The sequence below is a fragment of the Ictidomys tridecemlineatus genome, chromosome 12, assembly GCF_052094955.1.
Source record: "Ictidomys tridecemlineatus isolate mIctTri1 chromosome 12, mIctTri1.hap1, whole genome shotgun sequence".
Taxonomy (NCBI): Eukaryota; Metazoa; Chordata; class Mammalia; order Rodentia; family Sciuridae; genus Ictidomys; species Ictidomys tridecemlineatus.
Window position 1 is genome coordinate 10,344,104 of NC_135488.1, and position 8,544 is coordinate 10,352,647.

An 8,544-nucleotide genomic window follows, 5' to 3' on the forward strand; every position below is an offset into this window, starting at 1 on the left:
CTTTCATCTCTTGCCCCATCATCCTTCCTACTATCCAGAAATTACTATGTGGCTTCCATATTTCTTTTAAAAAATCAACTTCAGGGTGTAGGTAGCAGACATGGTAATAGAAAAAAGATTTCTGCAGCCACAAATAAGCAATTGCATGAATTATCTCTTTCCACATCTCAGAGATCATAAATGTTAACATCTGACTAAGTCTCCCTTTATCTCATTTTGCGTAATTAGAAAAACAATCTCCAGCTATTGCCTTCACTAAGCTGACCTTAATTTTTCCATAAATCATCCAATTGCCCTCAGTTCCCACAACCTAAAAATAGGGATTTCACTGAGATCATCATAAACCACTATGGTGCCAAATCTCAAGGTCTCTCCTTTGCCACCCTCTAGTTCACTTTCAGTGGTTTCCAGAACACAAGGTTCTGCCTTTCTTTTTAAATTCACCTCTTCAAAAAATCCATGTAATTACATTTCCCTGGTTTTCTATCTCCTTAACTGGATGCTCTCGCTTTCTGCCTTTTTCATAGACTTTTCTTCTCCATTGATAAATATAGGTTTCTCTGAGCCCTAACTCAGAAAAATGGTCCCTGTACTTCTATATATTCACCCACACCCAGGGTCATGCTCAGTCTCATGGCAGTATTTTCCAAATTCCTCTGCCTCCCAAATATTCATTTTCTTCCCAGTCCTCTCCTGTCACCTTCAGACATGTTCAATTGGATATCTAGAAGAAATCACAACATCAACACAAAAGCCTTCTTCAAGACTAGCACACTTTTCCTTGCCTCATGTGGTCTTTCTTCCCCATACAGGATTGGGTATCAGCAACTACCCTAGAGTGCTCAAGTCAAAAATTCAGCAATTGTCTTTGGTCTTTTCACCATTACACTCACCCCAAACCATCCCCAAACCTTGCTTATCTTAAAGACAATATTATAAACATATATGTATATGAGACAGAGAGATTCATATATTCAAAATTATAAATATATAAGTATATAATTATATGTATATTAAATATGTATAAAATATATAATTATAAATAAATAAATCAGGTTAAACTACTTTTATTCCTATTACCAAGTCATGCCATCATATTATATCATACATATTCTATTGGTAGTCATACCCATGGGGACAAGTTCTGCTAAATGGTCACAAATTCTCATATTAAGGAACTTAAAATCTGCTTTTGCCAAAAAAAAATTAAAAAAAAACACTGATTATTCACTTAGGCCTACAGATGGCCAATAAGTGAGATAAAACTTGACATCTCTGAGATATATTTATTCTATTTATTGGCTTATAATAATCACAGCATAGAAAAGAGAAAGAAATACCTGCAATATTAGTAAGGACTTCTGAAACATCCCAGGCACAATAGGTGTAGGAAGAGGCCATGACTGAATTGAAACCCTTACCTCACTTCTGAATAAAATTTTTAAAATAATACACATGCCCAAATACACAGACACACACACACACACATACACAGCACAAAAACATACATATATACACTGAGTAGTAAGTGTAATACTCCCTTTCTTAGCTGGATGATTAATTTCATACATGCAATTAATGAAGATTTGTACGAAAAAAATGAAAAAGCTGCTTGTAAAACAAGTAGTGAAGGGCTTTCTAAATGTTTCATAACCAAGCCAACCAATAAGTACGCAGACACTCTGGTGGACACTAGAAACCTAAATGGCTTTGCAGATGTGTAAATATTCATAATCAGTCTCATTTCATCTCTTTGTACAACAACAACAACAAAAACAAAACTACCACTACAATGTTCTACCATTTGTTCGATGGTACATGAAGCTAAAGCCTTAACAGTATTTTTACTTCATTAGATCATTCAAAATTAAACACTCTTTGGAGTTAATCTGCAAATTAAAAAAAAATAACCTCATAAAACTAAATTTTTTTCATTTTATATCCTTTCACACTTTTTGAATAAATATTATATTAAAAATAAAGCTAGATCACAAGTTAATAAGTGTATAGATATTTATTTGCTATCAAGTTAGAATGATTATTTCTCCATGAATTATGCTGTAATTGATAAAAATTAAGAAGAAGCTTAATTTCATCTACCTCCCCATCCCTAGTACAAATTTCTCTCTAGCACTTCTGACACCTTTACCTATCATACTGTGTTCAATACTGCAAACTGTGGAACATTTATGTAAAATGCTCCAAAAGTTTGGAACATTTTCTTAGTGGTATCTTCCAGAATGGTTCTATGAAACTCTGCACTACCATTTGCTCAGCCTAACAATTTTTTAAGATGATGAAATGTTGATTCTTCATTTTTTTTGTTTTACCCAAACTTGAAAAGCATCTGTTATGATTAAAATCAATATAAAGTGAATATATAAATTACTTTTCATAAATTACTAATGAAAAGTGATAGCAGCTGTCACATTTTCTAAGGTCACTAGTAATTTTAGAATTTTAAAACATGACTTTTACATATATTTCAGGTTTGTATTCCTGTTTCAATAACAAAAGTAGAAATACATGCTAAATAAGCTTAAAAACAGTCTGCGTTAAAACACTGTTTTTGTAGACCTAGTTGGACAAATAAAAAACTGGGCTTAAAGAGGAGATTCCATGGGTTTTAAATTAGGGGAGAAAAAAGTGTATGCCACAATTACTTACATAATTTCAATTAAAATCTATTTAGCAAATTGTCTTAGAAATATCTTTTGTGAACATCAAAACAAAAAAGCTTCTTCTTATACTTACAAAAAAATTCTTCATAAATCTTTACATAAGTGCAGCCACTTGGCAGCAAAAATATATTTTACTCCAAGATTACATCATTTCATGATTTTTTTTGAAATTATTATCCTTGACACCTTTGCATTCAGAATATTGTCTTTAGATTAAACATAACTAGTTTTTAAAAATACCAAATATTCTTGATAGCCACTTAAATATCCAAACAAAGAAAACCTGTCTACCATTATACAAATATATTGAATGTAAGATAGGCAAGAACACCTAATCACAAAGTGACGATTTTGTAATAGATTGCTACTATTAAACAAAAGTAAATAAAACTGTCATGATAAGATAAAAGAATAAATTAAAATAAGCTGTGATTACTGTTTTGTCATTAGAGAAAGGAATATCCATCATAGCTCAATAAAAATTGGAGGGAAAGCCCACAGCTTCACAAGTAAAGAATAGGCCTGATCAAATCACTACCTAAACATCTATCAAAGAATAGAACAATGGGCTGCAAAGAGAAGGCAAGTGCTTTTTTTAAAGTTCAGGGTATGCAACATACTGAAGAATAATATTACATGGGCACTGGGAAAAAATAATTAAGCTATTCTCAAAACAGCTCTTTATTAAAGACTGAATTAGGACTATTAAGTGAGGATATTATTTTCAAATCATTGGTAGTCTTAATTTGATCACTTAATATGCAAATGGTCCCAGCAAGTATAATCAAGTGTGTCTCAAACTTTAATGTTTAGAGCAAATTGAATTTTAAGGACACAGAGAAACCCAGGAAAATGTCATGCAAACATTGAGACAGAAGATGGCAATCTACATGTCAAAGAGTGCACCTCAAAGAAAATCATTCCAGCAATTACCTTGATATACAAATTCTAAAATTAGAACAAATAAATTTCTATGTAACCCCATCAGTGCATTGTCTTACATCAGCCCTGTGAAACTAATGCAGCCCATTTGGACACACATTCACTGTCCCTCCCCCTGGCTGAATGAATGTACAACTGGATCACATCACCTTTAAACAGCATTGAAAGGCTGACCTACTGCAAGAAAAGACATTTCTTACTAGAATATTCTTCATGTATGAAAAAACACAGCTCCTTGCCTGATGGAGATATAGAGATTTGTGGTATGGCATACTAATACAAAATATATACTATTTTACTTCCTTAATTAATGTAACTCTTACTTCTCTTTGTGTCAAAACATTCCTGGTGAGTATGTTTGTATGTAATTTTCATAAAAGAACTAGGAGGCCAATGGAATTTACTGGTACATGGGCTACCTAAGGCAGATGGCTAAAACAAAAACAGTAACATTACAAAAGAAATATTCAGAGCCCAAAAAATACTGACATTGATGTGAATGTTATTTTTCTGTTATTTCTACTTGTATGTAATCTGAATATCACACCTATTCTGTTGTCAGGAGAAATAATACAGTCCAGATTATTTTGGAAAGGGCATGTAGGTCATTCAAGTGGTAAAGTTCTAAAAGTTTAGAGGATTCCCAATCATGGGTATTTGTTCTGGCATATTCTGACCAACTCCAGGTTTTTCCTGTGGAGACAATTCTCCAGAAGGCTCAGCTAACCTCAGACCACAGATATCATTGTGGGTTTTGTGGTGCACTTGCTCTTTCCACAGGAGACAGAATTAAAATGTAGCTTCTTGATGGTCTACAAGAAGCTCTGCAAAGAATTTGTCTTACATGTAGGACAGCAGTTAACCCTAACCATCATGGCTGTTTCCACAGGTGAAACTCCCACTGAAAATTTTTATACACAGATTAGAAATAGATGAATATATGCATAGGCCTCCATACATTGAATTACAGAATAAGGTCTTTGGATAATTATTTCAGTATAAAAACTAGAATCCAATATTTAAATATTCACCCTACCACACATGTCCCAATATAACCTAATTCTGCCATTGCAGGTGCCTGCAATTACTGCCCACCACTACACACACAGAGAGAAGGGGAAGGTCAAAAGACATTCCAGCTGTGATCCTAGATGAGGACGTACCTGGATTGCTCTTCTCTGGATTGCTCTCTTATACCTGTAAATACCTCCTGATACCCTGGTGTGAAGGCTGAGACAACATGTAAATATGCTCAGGACATTTTTGTGCCTAGAACCATGGAAGGTTTGCATACATCATAAAAACATATTTTTCTCTTGTGCATCTCCATTTAAATGAGAGGAATGATGCACCCTCTCTGGAATGTGTGTGGTTGGTTACAGAGTTCTAAGTTCTATTTTGTTCTAATGCTGAATAATTGAGTTTGATTCTTCAAAGTTTCATCACCTAGGCCACTTCCTATACTAAGATCACGACAAAAGAGTGCTGAATTTTTGTTTTTTTTTATCTGTGTAAAAATACATAAATGGATATGGTCTTTTAGTCTCTTGGGAAGTTGTCAATACATCTTGTAAAAGAACTATAAGCCCAGTGAAGTTGACTGGTACATGGGCTACCTGGGGGTGGGAGCTAAAACAAAAACAGTAGCAACAGAAAAGAAATATTAAGTCCCAAATAAACTCTGACAATGATGAGTGCACCCATTGGTGAAGGCTTCCAGCAGGCTCGGCAGGTGCCCTAGAGGAGACTTGGACCTGGATGGCAACATTAGAGCTTAATTTTTTTCTGAGTTTCATCTGGAGGCAGAATGAAAGGATCAGAACAAAAGAGACATCAGAGAGCACAGACATGTGTACAACCCAGCTGTCTCTGGGCTCCCTTGCTCTCTTGTGAGGCATTTTTTAAGAGAAATACCTGTGGTTGTCACATGATGGCAGCATTGCACAGACCAAGGCAAACCTGTGCACTTTGTCTAGCTTCCCCCCCCCCACCCTCACCTGGAACTTGGGCCCTGGGCGCTCACATGACTTTCCTCAAAAGTAAAAAAGAATCTGCCCAGGGGTGCATCCATAATTAGTGCTGGACACTCTGCACTTTACAAAGAAAAAAAATAGCATTATTAACTGCTCACCTCTGCCTGCTTGTTTTGATGCAAACAGAGCAGATCTGATTCAAAGCAGAGTTCTGTATCTTACTCCCCAAATATCAGGGTTGCAAAAAATTCACATATTACAGACAAGACTAATTGTAAAGAGAGGGTCAAGGGTCTCTCTCTTCAAAGAGAGAAAAAAATATATTTGTCTTTCATTGTGAATTCAGGAAAACTAATACCAGATTTTTCTAATTCTATGAATAACTCCATATATGTGCCAATAAATAAATAGCTGAACTTAATGCTAGCACAGACCCTTGGTCATGGCACCCTGATCCTCTCTGCCCTAGTTAAACCATGGGCTTCCTTGAGATTACCTGCATCCTTGGATTCCTTCACCTGCATATCAGTGCAACAGGGGTGCAGTCCCTTCTGCTCCTCTTTGCAGCATTCTGGACTTCTACCTCATTTTCAGGACTGAACACCTTTGCATACTCCACTTGGGGAGAGACTCAGAAAATTCTGGAATATACCTAAAGAAATTTCATTATCAGACAATGATGCTATCAATTTATTCCTATGTTCCTATTCGTTATTTTTAAATTTACGTTATTTTAGTTGTTCTTCTTAAGTAAATATGTCATATAATTTATTTTGGTAAAATTAAACAAGCACAGGAATTCCTAATTGTGATTCATAATTGCCAGACACATGTGAAAAACTGCATTCGATCCTCAGCACCACAAAAAAATAAATAAAATAAATAAAGGTATTGTGTTCATTTATAATTATTCTAATTTTGAATCTCATTGTTGTGGATGGATATGATGGTGGAATTTATTTATATATTTTTATATGCATACAACCTAATGTATGTTACATTCATTCTTCTGTCATTTCTATTCCTATTTATTCTATCTTTCTTGAATGCTTCTTCGGATAATCTACTTAACTTCTCCTCTTTCCCTCCCTCATTTATTGTGAATAAATGCTTTGAATCATTAGCCTGGACATGCCAGCAAAAATATTTCACCTATGGTTTTTTTGGATTCTCTTTTTTCACTTAGCATATCAGTCTCCATATCCATTTATTTACTGGCAATGTCATAGAGTCATTCTTCTTAATGGCTGAGTAATATTTTATTGTGTGTATATATACAACAATTTCTCTATTCATTGTCTGTTGATGGGCATCTAGCTTGGTCCCATAGCTTAGCTATTGTGAGTTGGGTTGCTATAAACATTGGTGTGGCTGTGTCACTGTAGTATGCTGATATTAATTCCTTTGTATATATGCCAAAAAATGTAATAATTGGTTCAAAAATCCTAGTGTTTTTTTTTTAATCTACATACTGCATTCCACAGAGGTTACACAAATTTGAAGTCTCACCACAAGTTTTGAGTGTTTTCTTTCCCCCACATCCTCACCAAAATTTGCTTTTACTTATATTCTTGATAATTGAAATCATAGTTAGTATGAGATGGTATTTAGTTTTAATTTGCATTTTTCTAATTGCTAGAGATGTTGCCTTCTCAGTGTTTTTTACTTTTGCTTCTCAGTAACAACATCCATTGTATTCTGGGGACCAGTTTTGCTTTATTTATGAAGTGGGGACAAGATTTCACTTGAAAGATTGACTGGGAAGTTTAAGGCACATGACCATGAGTCCAGGAATGACTTGTACACAGTTGTCTTGCCCATGATTATGAGAAAAAAATACATATGGGGAGAGAAGGGAAAAGGGAGAAGGGAGCAAGAAAGGAATGAAACATATTGGGGCCAAAAACCACACCTTTCCCAATGAAGTGTAGGTGAATGGAAACCAGGCCTGGTCCTCAGATCTTGGGGAGAGAGATGGGTTATTTCCCCAAAGACCAGTTCCTTAGCTAAGCCAAGCTTAGACTGGTAGCAATGTGCCCAAGATGCCCCCAGCTATGGTGTGCCATGTATCTCTGGAAGTAAAAACTTGAGGTAAGTATCTTCTTGAATTTTCAAGGTTAAATTAATGCAGCAAGCCTTTTAGGGCAATTTGGTCCAGGAGCTGAGCGTAATGCTGGCACAGACTCTTGGTCATGGCAGACATGACCCACACTACCCTTGTATTTTCTGGCCAGTAGAGGTAGCAGTCCCAACAAGGAAGGGGACCACAGCTCTAGTTTTATCCCAGTGTTAACAAGCAGTATGTCAAACTATGGCCTTACACAGAGCTGATGAAGGAACTCCCTATGTGATTCTGCTGGCAAAGTGAGCAGCAAAAAGAGAGACAGAAAAACAGACACAGAGAACTGTGGCTGTGGTACATGGCAGGTACTAGTGACCTTGAGTTCTCTTACAATACTGAAGAAGGAGCAAGATGTAATTGTATACCCCCTGAGGTCAGGGTCAGAGCTCAACCCCCAAGCAACACAAACACATTCATTCTCATTGGAATGTCCATTCTAAGCCTTATAATTTAAAAAAAAATTTCAAGACCACATGCACTCTGCAAAATACAGTGTCATTTTTCTTGGTGTGTCACCTGCTATGAAGCAGGAGAGGTTAGGCACCTGGATGAGCTTCCTAGCATAAATTCTTAGGGACAGACCCGTTAAGGGCATGCAGGCCACAGTTGGGTATCCCAGGCCACTCTGAGGCACTGAGTAGAAACAGGGATTAGACTTGGGTCATATCTTTCTATATTTGAATGCACTAGTCCAGAAGTTCACTAGGTGCACTATAGTTGTACATGGGTTGAAACATTTTGCTCAAAAAATGTAGCATCACCTAGCACAGTAGTAATTTCATCACACATGCAATTAACTATTTTTTTACATATGAACATTATCTGA